The sequence below is a fragment of the Oryctolagus cuniculus genome, chromosome 3 (assembly GCF_051225735.1).
Source record: "Oryctolagus cuniculus isolate XC-2025 breed Fujian yellow rabbit chromosome 3, ASM5122573v1, whole genome shotgun sequence".
In the NCBI taxonomy this organism is placed as follows: Eukaryota; Metazoa; Chordata; class Mammalia; order Lagomorpha; family Leporidae; genus Oryctolagus; species Oryctolagus cuniculus.
In genome coordinates, this window is record NC_142869.1 from 160654279 (window position 1) to 160669044 (window position 14766).

Sequence of the window (14766 nt, forward strand, 5' to 3'; positions counted from 1 at the left end):
CAGATTCCTCAGGAGCAGCACCGTTCTTCATGTTACTGTCTGGGCCACAGCTTCTCTCTGCTGTGTCTCTGGAGCACTGCTGTTCTCTGCTCTACAGCTTTTCTTTGCTGGATTTGTCAAGGAGTAAGGCAGTCTTTGGGGTTACAACTTCTCTTTGTTAGGTTGTCTCATGACAATGATGAATAAGGACAAGAAAGAAGTGAGCAAAGGGCGTTTATTGAGGAAGCCAGAGAAAGCCCTCCCAGCAACTAGGTGTATAGCCTCAAAAGCACTTCCTGGATCAGGAATTTTACGCATTCCTAAAGGAGGAAGTATCACCTGCTTGGCTGAGATGTATGCTAACGATGTATCCTACATGAACCAGTCACAAAACTGACACTGGAGTAGACTGTTTTGCGCAGAAGTTCACAGAGTACTCAATCAGGTGCACTGGGCAGAGGCAACACCTGAAGTTCACATCGGCTATGTTTCTCCCCTCTCCCCTTCCCTCAAGGCTCCAGGGAGGTTGAGTCATGTATGCTTTTTCCTTTCATTTCCAGCGACCCGTGGAGTCCCTACCAATATAATTTATTGATGAATGCCAATGTGGATTAGGCTCACCTCATTTTCATTTGGAATGTTCCAAGGCACCCTGCTCCCACCATTTTCTTAACCTATCTAATCATTTAATACTTAGTTTCAGTGTTGTCAAGTGTTTGATGTGTTCCTTTATCACCATACTCTGCCTCATTTCTTTGTTCTCTAAAAGATGGATTTCTGAAGCTATGAAATGGTATGAAAGAGTGAAAAGGTTATTTTCTGAACAGACACCAGAATTTCTCCCAGTGAAAATTCTATTTCTAGCTAAGGAAATACTTCGAAGTTTGCTTGGAGAGAGGAATATTACCATAATAATGAGCATCAACAAGGAAAGAAAGAAAAAAAATGAACCAGAATTGGAGGTGGCAGGAAGCAGAAACTGAAGGGAGGCACAGAGACACACATACAACACAGGGGAAGACAGTTGATGCAAATGGCCCAGCAGAGGTCTAAGAATCTCAGTCATTTGTTGGGCCATGTATGATATGAATCCATTTCTTCTCCCCATTCAGCGCAGAATGCCACGCACTTGCAATCCTGGTGTGAGCGGTTTCCTCGGACGGAAGTCTGTGCTAATGGTAGAGTGGAGCAGGGAGAATGAAGGAACAATGAGCTATCAGAAGCCAGATGGAAGGGATAAGCCAGAATCAGAGAGAGCTGAGAAGTGACAGGATTTGCGGTAATTCAGAGGGAGATACTCTTCAATTTCCCACTAGATGAGGAATGGGTGTGCAAGTTAACTTATGTGAATCATGAGAGGCAGGAAGATCTAACAGGAGCTTTGAATTAGCAGTCTTACATTTAGTTACCATTTTATGTGATTATACCATATGCTATCAACTGGGCTTTGAGATTCTAGTTAGCAGGGTGTTCTTGTCTTTTAAATTATTGAACATTTTCTGCTTGGTTTAATTATTAATCACTTTCTGCACAGCATGTTTTCCACCCTGTAGGCTGCTATATATTCATCGAATCTTTCTCCATAGTGTGAAAATGCATGCTGGATTGCGAATGAGAAGTATTCTAACTGTATAATTTTTATTATATCTTGTGGTCTTCTAAGTTTTAGGCCCTCAAATTCCTTTAGGAGCTGCTTATTGAAAATAACTTTGTTTATGCCTCTATTTATACAATGTCTGAGTTATTTAATTTTATCACATGATGAAAGCATCATTATTTTAATATAACATATATAAACCACTTTCCCATATTATACACCAAATTTAATTTCCCTGTATGCACTTCAGATCCATGTGCATTCTAGAACCTTGGATTATTTTAACTTGGTGAGATACAAATTGGTGACTAGGCTCATTATATTTTTAATTCTGGAAGTACATTTATTTTCCTATGAAGATTATAAACAGAGTAATTATACTTGTCATCTACAATTTTGTTGAACAATGCATGAAAAAAATACTATTTAGCACCACTAATGGATTAAAAACAATCAAAGATTAAGAGTAGAGAATAAGAATAAAGGTGGTGTGGCAGAGGCCTTTGTCTTTTAATTAAACTTGTTTCTAACCTACATGATTGAAGTTGTGGTAGAGGCCTTCCCAAGGTCAGAAGAAGAAAAAGGGAGGCCTCTGTCCTGGAAATGAAATGTAGGTATCTGCTTGCCTATGAATGTTTCAAACGCAGTCCCTATCTGCTTATAAGTAACCACTGCAGGTTCTGCTTGTTAGTACAGAGCAATGGTGTTAACCCTTGCCAGACAGCAGATGGCTCAGTATGTGTATAAAAAAAAAATCTTCAGTAACTATCTTCACATGCACAGTATTGTATTAATACTGTGGCTGCCACGTAACATGAGAATATCCAGTCAAATGTATGCAGGCAACCATATAAGGGAGACAAAGAGGTTAAAACCATATGTAAGATGGCCGGTGCCATGGCTCACTAGGCTAATCCTCCACCTGCGGCACCGACACTCTGGGATCTAGTCCTGATTGGGGCACCGGTTCTGTCCCAGTTGCTCCTCTTCCAGTCCACCTCTCTGCTGTGGCCTGGGAGGGCAGTGGAGGATGGCCCAAGTGCTTGGGCCTTGCACCTGCATAGGAGACCAGGAGGAAGCACCTGGCTCCTGGCTTTGGATGGGCGCAGCACACTGGCCGTAGCAGCCATGGGGGTGGGGGGGATCAACAGAAGAAGACCTTTCTCTCTGTCTCTCTAACTCTGCCTGTCAAAAATATATATATATATGTATGTGTGTGTGCGTGTGTGTTTGTATATATATATATATATATATATATACACAATGTATGTGAGAAAACCCTTCTTTGAGGCTCAGGATTTTGGATAAGAAATTCCACTTGTGGCTGGCCCGTGGCGCAGTGGGTTAACACACTGGCCTGGAGTGCCAACATCCTATGTGGGCGCCAGTTCGAGACCCAGCTGCTCCACTTCCTGTCCAGCTCTCTGCTATGGCCCAGAAAAGTAGTAGAGGATGGCCCAAGTCTTTGGGCCCCTGCACCTTCGTGGGAGACCTGGAAGAAGCTCCTGGCTCCAGATGAGTGCAGCTCCGGCTATTGAGGACAATTGGGGAGTGAGCCATCGGATGGAAGGCCTCTCTCTCTCTCTAAGCCTCTCCTCTCTGTGGAACTCTGACTTTTGAATAAATAAATAAATCTTAAAAAAAAAAAAAATTCCACCTGGGCTTTATGCTAGCATAATAAAAGACTACTTCCTGTTAAAAGGCTTTGGTGTCTTGTCTCAGTACAGGAATCCTGCCACAGTGGCACTTTATCACTGGGATTCTGCTCTCCAATAACTCTTGGAATAATTTTTATGTCTTGAAAAATTCCCTTTAAAATTTTTCATCTGTAAGACAGCTGTTCTGTTGATCTTACATGTTAATTCCATGAATTACAACAGATTTAAGTTATGCACAAAAAAGTTTAAATAAATGCATGCTTTGCTTTCATAACCAATCATCTTGTGAGGTAGGAATTATTATTTCTACTTTACACATAAATGTGGTAGGCAAACTTCTCTTTCATAGTTCGATCTTGGACTTGATCTGATTCATTCTCTTTCTTATATACCTTATATGTATGTGTGTATATACATATATTGCAAAGAAAACCTGAAATTGGGAATCAAATCTAGATTATACAATTAGGGATTGAGAACCTGAATTTTTCATCTTTTCTATTTGGTGTGTGTGTGTGTGTGTAATATTTCAGAAACCAAAAGAGAGCTTCCATTTGCTTATTCACTCACCAAATGCTGGCAACAGGCCGATTTCAGCGAAGCTTCAGCCTGTAACTTAATCCAGGTCTCCCACATGGGTGGCAAGGACCCAACTACTTAATGATTCTCCAGTTGTGCATTAGCAAGAAAATGGAAGGAAGATCAGTCAGGTATCAAAACCATATATTCCTATGTGGGATGCAGGCAAGGCCAAATGCCCTCTCCATACTTCTGACTTCCGTTGAGTGTAGGCTGGACTAGTGACTCATTTCTAAATAGCAGAATGTGGGAAAGTGGTGGGATGTTACTTTCAAGATTAAGTAACACAGTGGCTGCCATTTTGCCTGTCCTTTCTTGCTCTCACTGGCTAGTTCTGAGGGAAGCCAGCTGCTGTGTTGTGACCTACCCTATAGAGAGGCTCAAGTGTCAAGAAATGTGCAGTCAAGAGTCAGGGAGGACCTGAGATCTGCCAACAGCCATCTAAGTGGCTTTGGAGTGCACCTTCCCCTGTGCAATCTCGACATGACTACATCCTGACTTACTTTTGATCACAGCTGTGAGATATACACTGAACCAAACACATACAACTAAGTTGCACTTGGACTTCTGACACAGAAAACCAAAAATGTGCATCTTTTAAAGTACTTATTTTTCAGCTACTTGAAAGGCAGAGTGACAGAAGATGGAGTTCTTCCAGAGTTACAGCGAGAGAGAGAGAGACAGAGAGAGAGAGAGAAGAGAGTTCTCCCTCAATCTGCTGATTCACTCCCCCATATAGCTGCAATGACCAGGATATGGTCAGGCTGAAGCCAGGAAAGTCTTCCAGGTCTCCCACGTGGATGCAGGAATCCAGGCACTTGGCCCATCCTCTGTTGTTTTCCCAGGCTCATTAACAGGAAGCTAGATCAGAAGTGGAGCAGCTGGGACTCAAACCAGCACCCATATAGGATGTTGCCTACCCTAAAAGCAAGTTTTCTGTGGTGAGAACACCGAAACAGCAAGAAGCATGTGGATAAAACAGCAATGTGGATAGAACAGAACTAAAGAAAGATGTAGAAAAAGCAGAGATAGGCAGAAGCCAGAACACACAAGGACTCCTAACCATGGAGAGCATTCTAGATTTTGTCCTAATTCAAATGAGAAGATATTATGATATTTCACATAGATATATTATTTTTATTAATGTTTTATTATTTTAAATAATATATAATGTATATAACATATAATGTATATTATATATTATTTAAAATAATAAAACATTAACAAAAATATATATTATATATATTTATAATTATATTTATAATTATATAATAATTATATTTATTTATAATTATATAATAATAATGTATATGATATATTATTTTAATAGTAAGATCAGGTGTGGCTTTTTTAGCTACCTTTGGCTAATTAGTGGAAAATAGAATGAAAAATAACAGGAAGAATAAAGATTCAGTAAAGAATGTTACTAAAGCTGTTAATGTGTCTCGTTAAGAAACTGATAAATTACAGTTATCACAGTTAGCTACATACAGAAAGCATTTTAAGGAGAAAGGATTGCTCATCAGTGTTGGATATCAAAAGTAATTTGAGGAAACACCTTAGGGTATAATGGGAAAGAAAGCTTTTTGGGTAAGATTAAGGCAGTTTGTGACAATAGCAAAAATAGGGTTATGATCACTGAACTTAATGACTTTGGAATTTTGAATTATTTTATGTCAAGCAAATTAAAAACCACTATGATTCAAGGTTTTGGGTTTTAAATAAAGTTTGGGCTCAAAGTGTCTATAGGTATATTCCTTGTGTGGCATTATCCTTGTTTTTGGGCAGATCTAAGTGGTATTCTTAGAGTCAATATTTTCAAGTCAACTTAAAATTTTCAGTTGATTTTGCCCTCTGCAAAATAGAGTAAAGTCAGATTTTGCTCTCTTTTCATTATCCATGTGAATAGCTTTCTTGTGAGATGACAGAGAACTCTTAAGCTCTTGTCTAAACTCAGGTTGCTATAACAAATTCCTGTGGCCTGGATGGCTTAAACATTTGCTCAGCACAGCTCCAGATGTTGAGAAATGACAACAGGTGTTGGGTGAGGTCCTGCCTCCTGGTTTTCAGGTCTTCTATCTTCAACATGGCGGAGAGCAGAGAGTGAGAGCAATCTTTCATGCTTCCTTGTATAAGGACACTAATCCCATTCATGAATACTCTACCCTCCTGATTTGCTTGCCTCCCAAAGATCCCATCCCCTAATAACTACACTAGAGGTTAGGATTTCAACACATTAATTTGGGGTACACAAATATTCCATTCACAGCAAAATTTCCTATTTTACCATCATTCTAAGAATGGAGATGTGTATGTGGGTATACACAATCACATGTATGTATGCAAAAGATGGTGTAATTTGTTGTGCTTGAGAACACACTTTTTTTAAACAGATTTATTTATTTGAAACTCAGAGTTACACAGAGAGAGAAAGAGCCGAGGCAGAGATAGAGCGAGACAGACAGACAGATAGACACTGAGACTTCCATCTTTGGTTCACTCCCCAATTGGCTGCAATGGCAAGAGCTGTACCAATCCAAGGCCAAGAGCCAGGAGCTTCTGCCAGGTCTCCACACAGGTGCAAGGGCCCAAGGACTTAGGCCATCTTCTCCTGCTTCCCCAGGCTATAGCAGAGAGCTGGATCGGAAATACAGCAGCTAAGACTTGAACTGGTGCCCATATGGGATGCCTGCACTGTCGGCGGCAGCTTTACCAGCTACACCACAGCACCAGCCCCAAGAGAGCACATGTTCTTAAAAAGCTATGCAAAAATTATTTAAGTCTGGATATTGATTGAGTCCCTAAATGATAACAATGGGCATTTTTATTTTGAAATGTCCTGAGCTCAAATCATTAGCATTAACCTATCTTCCTCCCAAAATTGAAGTATTCTTTAAAACTATCCTTCCAAAGAGCCCAGAGTTTAAAATCTTCCAGATAATTTTTTTTTCATGTTTAGTTTGTTCAAATGCATTATTTTGGGGGAAAGAGAACATCACCTGATAATTTTGAATGTTTTCTATCTTGAAGAAATTATATAGTAAAAACTTAGTAACACTAAAATACGTTTTCCTTTTAACTAACTTTTTAAGGTTTCAATATACACAGTATGAAACATTCATCCTTTTATAGCATATGATTCAGATTTCAAGTAAGATATTCACAGATTAACTTCCCCTATGTTCATGTGAACAATGGTTTTCAAAAATAAAGACATTCTTAGGAAATATGAAAATGATATGAGAAGTCATTGGTTATTAGTTAAATGTACAGTTTGAGTTAAGCAATATTTTCCCAACATTTGACCCAACATTGACAGTTGAGAACTGTAGAACTAATACTGGTACTCACTTACGAACTAAAATTCTGGTGTCTAGTATTGTAGCCCAGGAGGCTAAGCTGCCATTTTACAATGCTGACATCCCAAATCAAAGTGCCAGTTCAAGTCCCTGCTACACTGCTTTTGATCCAGCTTTCTGCTAATGTGCCTGGGAAGGCAGCAAAAGCTGGTGCAAGTACTTGGGCTCCTCCCACCCATGTGAGAGACCAGAATGGATTTCCTAGTATCTGGTTTCAGGTTGTACCAGAGTTGGCTGTTACGGCCATTTGAGGCGAGACCCAGCAGATGGAAGATAATCTGTTACTCTTTTTCTCTGTCACGCTGACTTGCAAATAAAATAATTTTTTTAAAAAGGAAATAAGATTTATAACTAGATGGTAATATTAAATGTCAAGTAAACTGAAACAGACTAAGTACTGAGGGGCCAACAGTATGCTGTTCAAAGTTATTCTTTTCTAGAGCTATACTTTTTTTTTTAGGAGGGGAGAATTCATTAGGTCCTATTGGCAACAACAACAAAAATGATGGGAAGACCAAAGACAAAAGAGATGCTTGGTTTCTACCCACCAGATTTGGCTGTCAAGATGACTGTCCTTTAATAGGTGAGCACAGCACTTGGATCTTGAGATATGTCAGGGTACAGAGGGAGAAATGAAACTAATTCCAAGGAACAGATAGGAATCAGGGACAGTTAAAGCACAATTAGGACATAAAGATAAAAAATTACAGTGGGTTGTTGGCTAATTCCATCAGGAAGCACCAAATCTGAGAAAGGTAAACTTAAGAATCAATGTCTAGGAGTAAATACAGAAGCTATAGTGGATATCTGAACAATGGAATGAATTTTTTTCTGGAAAAATTTTTGTTGCATTGCAACATTTTGCATGCTAACAGCACCATTCCCAGTTTTTAAGATGTTTATGTCACATTAACTATAAATAACTGTATGTAGTGTGTATGTGTATGTGTAGTGTGTATGTGTATGTAGTGTGTATGTGTATGTGTAGTGTGTATGTGTATGTAGTGTGTTCCCCGTAATCACACTGATTTTGCATTTCAGATCAAGCCTTAGAGGCTTAAGTATCATGCTCAAGGAAAGCTGTACAGAAATGTGAGGAGGCCAGGACCCCAACCTTGATATGGTTGATCTCAAAGCCTATGGGTATGACCAGGACCAAATCAAGATCCCTGAGGCACCTGAGCCTGGTCAGCACCAGGCTGATATGAGAAACAATCCTCAATGCCATTCACCACTCTCTGCATCTGACACTGCCCTCTTTAGAAAAATTTGAACAAGCGTACAACAGCTAAATGTTTCATAGTCTGCACTTGCACCTTGCTTGAGAGGTCTGGTAACAACATTTTACATTTATGTTTCTTTGTTTACTGAAGAAACAATATGAACTTGTAGTCTGCATGAATAAAATACTAAAATGCCATTGACTTTATGGAGTTCACATTTCATGACATGTTGATTTTCTAACACTTAACTCACAATTCTGTTTTTGGTAATACTCTGTAAAAGGGCCAGAGGTTATCAATAATGGAAAAACTTGTCCCATTCAGGAACTTATTTTAATTTGTAATTAAATTTGCAAATAAAAATAGCACACATATATAGTATGGTGCACAACATATTTTGACATATGTATGCATGGTTGAATGGTTAAATAAAGTTAGTTAACATATGTATCACCTCACATGCTTATGGGTTTTTTTTTTTTTGGTAGTGATAGTACTTAAAACAATACTCAGCACTTTTCAAACGTGCAGCATATGGTTACTAACTATGGCCAATATGAGGTACTGATGTGGTACTGAATCCTTTTTTCACATGGAAAATCAAGTTCCTAAAAGTTGTTGCACCAATGATTCATTAGTCAGAGCCCAGGGAAACTCACCTTAAGACTAGACTCCTATGCTCTTTGCTGGACATCCTCACAATACTGTTTAGCCTCAACACTGTGTGTATAAAAGAAGAAATCTGGGAGCAGGAGTTATGGCATAGCAGGTAAAGCAGCCATCTGTGGTGCTGACATACCATATGGGCGCCAGCTGGAGTCCTGAATGCTCCACTTCCAATCCAGGTTCCTTCTTATATTCCTGGAAAAAGCAGTAGAGGATGACCCAAGGTCCTTGGGTCCCTGACATCCATACAAAAAAAAAAAAAAAAACCACGGAAAACCTTCTAGCTTCAGAACAGTCCAGCCATTGTAGCTATTTGGATAGTGAACCAGAAGGTGGAAGAGATCTCTCTTCATCTTTCTCTCCTTAAGTTCTGCCTTTCAAATAAATATTTAAAAAAGGAGAAATCAACCTCAAAGAGGCTAAACAGTTGCTAAATAGAGCTGTGTGATCTGAAAGCATTACTTTGGACCTAAAACCTTTGATTAATCATACTGTAGCACCTCAACTTCACCCAAAATGTTAGTGATAAAATTGGGATTAAAAATCAAAGAATCTGGCCGGCGCCGTGGCTCAGTAGGCTAATTCTCTGCCTTACGGCGCTGGCACACCAGGTTCCAGTCCCGGTCGGGGTGCCAGATTCTGTCCAGGTTGCCCCTCTTCCAGGCCAGCTCTCTGCTGAGGCCCGGGAGTGCAGTGGAGGATGGCCCAGGTGCTTGGGCCCTGCACCCTCATGGGAGACCAGGAGAAGCACCTGGCTCCTGGCTTCAGATCAGCGCGATGCGCTGGCCACAGCGAGCTGGCCACGGCGGCCATTGGAGGGTGAACCAATGGCAAAAGGAAGACCTTTCTCTGTCTCTCTCACTATCCACTCTGCCTGTCAAAAATAGAAAAATAAATAAAATTAAAAAAATCAAAGAATCCTAAAGGAAACCAGGATCTAATATTTCATGCTGTACCAGAAAAATGGATTCTTTAGAAGGGGAGAAGTGTGAGAAATATTCCTTATCTAGCAGAGTTTGCCCTTGAGAAACTGTATGTAGTTCTTTATTCACTATACCTTGATCATCTACTACACTTAATCCATCTCAAGGAATGCTGGTCCTGCAGGCAGCTAGTGAGAACTATAGAACAGAGATTTCACACAGAAAATGTCTATTATTTTTCTTTTCTCAGACTTTATGATGGGAATTGGAATAGTTCCAGCCCCAGAAAGGTCCTTGTGGCATGCCCAAGTGTCCTTGATTATAGCTAACGCACATTTCAGATTAGAGGTTACATAGCTTATAAACTGCTAGGGAATAAAAGATGTTAAACACTCATTAGTTTATATGTTAATAATTATATGTATATTGTTTGTGTTTTTCTCATAGTAAAAAAGAAAGCAAAGTGTTTTTCATCACTGTATCACAGTTAATTTATTATTTTCAAGCTAATGACTAAACTGGAGCACAAAATTAATGGGCTCTTGGCAACCCTCTCTGAATTACCCCAAGTCAATAGTGGTTCTTCCCATCTGTCATTTTAATTTGCAATATGCCTCCCAGATCTATTAAAACAAAGATACACACTACACTATGTTCTATCCCCATTGGCACTAAGCAAAAAACAAGGAGCAATAATAAATGAGTTCTTCATATGAGAATTCCCAAACAGGAATGCCTGATTTAAACTAAAGTTGGATGTCAATCAGGCCTGCCAACCAACTCTTTTAGACTGCAAATGACACATTTATTTATGGATCTGTTTGTATAATGGGAAAAACTTAATGACTTATTTTCTAAATTAGCACTCAATGTCAAAACTGTAGGTTTGATGACTAGCTGAAAATTGATCTGTTTATTTTCTCTTGAAATAATTAAAAGTGATAGGAATGTTAATATTTAATATCTTACCTATTTTGGTCAAACTTTGAGAAGAATTTTTTGATCCAGAATTGTGACATTCAAAGTGACTGAGAATTTGTTGATGACTCCACTATACAATATCTTTTTATGATGAAAAGATAATGGAAAAAGTAATTTCAATGCTCAGAGTTGTCTCATGTTGAAATTGTACACAGTGTACCTTGGAGAATAACCCAAATCATGGTTGGAATGAAACTAAGTTTGGCATGCAAAAAAGTGCAAATAAGCAAATCCAAAGAGTGAGGCAAAATCAACAATGAGAAAGTGTAATAAAACCAGGAAGTTGAAGAAAAAGAAAAAACTGTAATGTAGTTTAAAGAATTAGTGAAAACTAGTGATTTGCAATTAAGATCAAGATCATTTTTAGACAGTGCCACAGTTGTCCTGAATGGTTCATGGCCCACGGAAGTGCAAATAGTGGCTCATAGGGATTATAAAAGTGAGACACAAACCTATACAGTCTAAGTCCCTTTGTACAATTGCCATAGTGAAGTAGGCAGGCATACAGGCTAAAATTGATTAGATTTGTCAACTGGAAGACCACGCCTTCGCCACACCCCTGTGTGACCTCATGCCCCTACCTGATGCCTTCACCACACCCCTGAGTGGCCTCATTCCCCTACCTGGCCACACCTGGGTGCCCACCAGCCAATCAGGTTAATTAACCACTCCCCTTTGGAAGTCGGTTAAAAGCCAGGACATTGTGTGGCCTGGCCCACTCTTCTTCCCTGGACTCTTGTCAGGAGGGGGCTTGCTGTAGCCCCGTGCCTCCAGAGCGCGTGGCTTTCGGGCCATGTGCTCTAGGCTTCCGGGCCCAGATACAGGCCTAGATGCTCTTCCACGTGGCTGGTTCCTGGTGCTCAGTATGAACCCCTATTCAACCTCTCTCAAATAAAGCTCTCACTCTCCAACGCATCTTTCTTACTAAATAAAAGCCTAAAACATACCATGCTGCCTCGTTTATATGTGCTGGTATTTAGAATTCTTCTCTAAATATTAGACAAGTACCTTCTTGGGTTTATTAATATTGAGAATTTAGTAATAAGCCTGTGGTGAAATCGTAAGGCACCCCAAATTCCGGTAGCACATGTGGCACCCCGGATAGCATTTCTAGGGAACTTTAAGGGGCCACATTTCAGTGTAGATTTTAGGGGGTCTTGCCCGATTTCAATAGTTCCTATAATGTTTATTTTTTGACACAGGATAGATAAAAGTAGAGTGACCATTAATCCTGGTGTCCCTCTCTCTGTTCAAGTCAAGGTACTTAAGAATAATATTCCTTTTTGCAGGTCATAATGTCCTGATTTGGATGTTAAATTCTAAGAAATCCCTCTCCCTTAATGTCCAGACAAAAGAGTAATTTTCATCAAAAGTTGCCCTTCAAAGGCTAATGCTGCATCATTGTAGGTTAAGCATCCGCTTGCAATATCCGCATCCCATATCCAAGTGTTGGTTCAATTGTCAGATGTTCTGCTTCCAATCCAGCTTCCTGCGAATGTGCCTGGTAAGGCAGCAAATGATAGTACCTGGACCCCTGACACCCACCTGGGTTACCCAGATGGAATTCCTGACTCCTGACTTTGGCCTGGCCTAGCCTCAGCTGTTGTGGGCATTTGAGCAGTGAACCAATGAATGGAAAATCCTTCCCTCCCTTAATCCCTCCCAGTCCCTTTCTCTTCATCCCTCTCAAAAAAATAAATTTTTTTAAAATAAAATATTGGGGCCGGTGCCATGGCTCACTTGGTTAATCCTCCGCCTGCAGTGCCGGCATCCCATATGGTCCCCGGGGTTCTAGTCCCAGTTGCTCCTCTTCCAGTCCAGCTCTCTGCTGTGGCCCAGGGAAGGCAGTGGAGAATGGCCCAAGTGCTTGGGCCCTGCACCCGCATGGAAGACCTGGAGGAAGCACCTGGCTCCTGGTTTCGGATCAGTGCAGCACTGGCCATGGCGGCCATTTGGGGGGTGAACCAACGGAAGGAAGACCTTTCTCTTTGTCTCTAACTCTGCCTATCAAATAAAAAAAAAATAAAAAATATAAAATAAAAATAAAAAAGTTTCAAGCCCAAGAGGAAAGAGGGAAAAAGGGGGGCTCCAACCAACATGAGAATCTAGTTGGAACCAATCATGATCATGATCAGGACCACTGACAGTTCACAAACACCTGAGAATTAAAAAGTGAGCATTTCCTCATTTTAATGCTAAGATCTCTGTCCTAGGAGGAGTTGAGCTTTACTAAGCCATGTGATATATGTCTGAGCAAGTTTCTAAACTCGCCGAGTGTGCTTATCCCCACCCCTGCATGTGTGACAACAAGTATTTCCTTTCTTGCATGTTCATTTCCTTTAAGATAAAAGATTCCCACCACCCTTTGCAGGGAATCAGAACTTTGGATTTCTTGTGATGTACATGTTTGCTGCAAATAATTTGACAGCTACTTTGGTAGAGTTTTTGATTTCTACTCACCAAGAAGCAGACCCACATCTAGGGATGGTAAGAAGAAGGCAGGTTCACTTTTATCATTTGTGGATTATTTAATAATCTACCTACAAAGTCTGTTGAAATCCATATAGATTGCTTGATCATTTTAGCTCTACAATATGAAAGAATAATTTGATTTTCTAGTTTGGGGGATAGCAAAGATGAGATGTTGAATTTGAGGAGAGTTTGGTTTTCTTTTTTTGTTTTTAGGTCGGTTGATGGAGAAATGTGTTTTTAAAGTATTCAGGATGTCAAAGATCCACAAACCATGAAGATAAAGAAAACTGAAATAAAGGAATATTGACAGGCCTGGTAATTTTAAGGGTTTAATGAAAATTTAAGGTCAGATAAAAAATGACTTAGACCATAAATGAATCTTTAACTGAGATGAATAAGAAATGGTAACATCAATATTAGCACCTGACTTTTTATATGTTTTACTCAAGGGCTATAAATCCCCCCAAAAAACCCTGTTGCAACTTAGAAAAACTGTCAAAAGGGGCATTCTTTAAGGTGAAGAATAGAATGAAAAAAATAAAAGCATTCATAAAGACTTGAGTTTGAAGATGAAACTGTCTTCCCTCGTTTTGCTCTTCACTGTCAAGTACATGTTCTAGGGATGCAAAGCCTTTCTCACGAAGTCAATGTTGAGCGGGAATGGGCCCTCTGCTGGAGACCCTGGCAGCAGAGGCAGCTGGGAATCACTCAATTGTGGGTATTTGGTAATGCCACTAATACAGCCATTGTGATCATTCTGTAATTAGGCGGTGAAAGCTGATTAGTAAGTGGAAATAATTTGGAAGGAATTTGGTATACTTTTGTACATGGCTATACATTAGAAAAAACACTTGAGTCCTACACTCAGTGTTTGCTAATCTAATTTATTCTCCATATTGTTGTAGTTTATATCCACCATTTTGTACTTCTTCACTTGTCCTTATTCCCAATATGTTACAGTCTAGCTTCCTACATATTTCCTTACAGACTGAAACTACTCATTCAGCCATCAAAACCTTCATCCACATATAGGAATACATTTTCCTTAATTTTTTCCTAATTTTTTTAAATTTTAGTTTTTAACAGATTCAATGTGCTTTATACATATAATTCTAAGAACATGATACTCCCTTCCTCCCTCCACCTGTCCCCCTCCCTCCCTCCCACATTCCTTCCTTAACTTTAGTTTTTGAGATAACATTTTAAATTTACATTACAGCAAAAAGGCTTAATATTTCACCAAATAAGAATTTTAACAAGCACAAGCAAAAAGACTCTAGTACAGTAGAAATATATATAGACAATGGCCATCAACAGTACTTTAATGGA

At 39.5% G+C, this 14766-nt stretch overlaps 1 protein-coding gene across 8 annotated transcripts in view; it reads right to left on the minus strand.

The window, feature by feature from the left end:
- The window catches only part of LOC149127575 (uncharacterized), a 291161-nt gene that overhangs the window by 201802 nt on the left and 74593 nt on the right, over positions 1-14766 (minus strand). For 2 of the 8 annotated variants that reach the window (XR_016231764.1, XR_016231766.1), the window contains exon 4: positions 13783-14194. The exons of 4 other annotated variants lie outside the window; for them this stretch is intronic. The gene's annotated coding sequence lies outside the window, so the exon portion shown is untranslated. Of the gene's footprint in view, positions 1-13780; positions 14195-14766 lie in introns of those variants that run through there. 2 more of the 8 variants (XR_016231776.1, XR_016231762.1) reach the window with 2 other exon arrangements.